This window comes from Morone saxatilis, unplaced genomic scaffold (assembly GCF_004916995.1).
Source record: "Morone saxatilis isolate NCDOM2014 unplaced genomic scaffold, NCSU_SB_2.0 Contig1, whole genome shotgun sequence".
Taxonomy (NCBI): Eukaryota; Metazoa; Chordata; class Actinopteri; family Moronidae; genus Morone; species Morone saxatilis.
The window spans coordinates 113296-114628 of record NW_023339651.1 but is presented as its reverse complement, the minus strand read 5'-3'; positions in this window follow the sequence as shown (position 1 = coordinate 114628).

The window sequence follows — 1333 nt, the reverse complement described above, 5'->3', positions numbered from 1 at the left end:
GTGTGTATGTGTGTATGTGTGAGATGTCAATAACTTCAGTTTTTACATAGAGAGCAAATAGAGACTTAATTATTGCTGCAAGCACAAACTGATAAATGAAATTTAAACTGAAAAGGAGAATCTGTAAGATATATAATATCTGTATAAAGGAAACTATATTATATTATAATTATATATAATATAAATGTTTTATACATATATATCATATATATATTTAGCTGTATATGAGCTAATTTCAACTCTTACTGAATAAAGTCACGATTAGATAATATATGAGAACTGTTTTGAAACCTTAAGTTTGGAGAATTAGAAGCTTTTCTCACCAAATTATTAATAATCAAATAACAAGTGATTAATAAAATAACGGGACAAAATAACAACAAAGAACATTAGAAAAGCTAAAAAGCTCAAAGAAAAAAAAGACAAAAAGATAATAAAAATAAATAGTTAAATAATATATATCATCATTTCTATAATAATATGATTTAGAGATTGTAATAATAAATATACAGTCTGCATACACACACACTCACACACACACACACACCACACACCATACACACACACACACACACTCACTCACACACACACGACACACAGTGAAGTGCGTTGCTGTCGGAAATTGACGCGGTGCGGTCGACTGAACAAACACGAACAACAAACCACAGAAGAAGAAAACACGTATTGACGAGGGGCGATCGATGCCCCTAAATTCTGTCGCTATGGTGACAGCCTGTCAGCAAGAACACGGAGTGACAGGTGTACATCACATCGCTATGGCAACCCCCAGAGTCCAGAAAGTTTTTCTGAAAGTCATGGAGGGAACAACAAAATGTGATCAATGTGATCAATCAATATGATCAGTATGATCAGTATGAGAGGAACCTTAAAGAGACAGACTGATGTCATCAGAACTGAACCTGACTGATTATTGATTATTGATTAGAGATCTGATGGATAGAACGATGTGTCGCTGTAAGGTCAGGTTACAATCATCAGGGAACGTCTGGTGCGGACCCCACCAGCAGCAACTGATGCTGATTGGTCGTTGTTGGTGTTACCTGAGCAGGTGGAGACCAATGTGTTCCAGTCTGGACCTTTAATCTGAAAACCAGTTAAAAATATTCTTAAGCACTCTTATTTGGTATTTTGTTCCACAGTAACAAAGTCAGTGTCACTTCAAATTACAATACTTAGAAAATGAGTAGCAGACAGACAGGAGTTCATCTGTAGTTCTAAACTGAAAGCAGAAGTGTGTTTTATTTTAAAAACAGGAAGTTGTTTTAATTAAAGTGTAGCTCTTACTGAGAACTCCTCCTTCCTCCTTTATTTA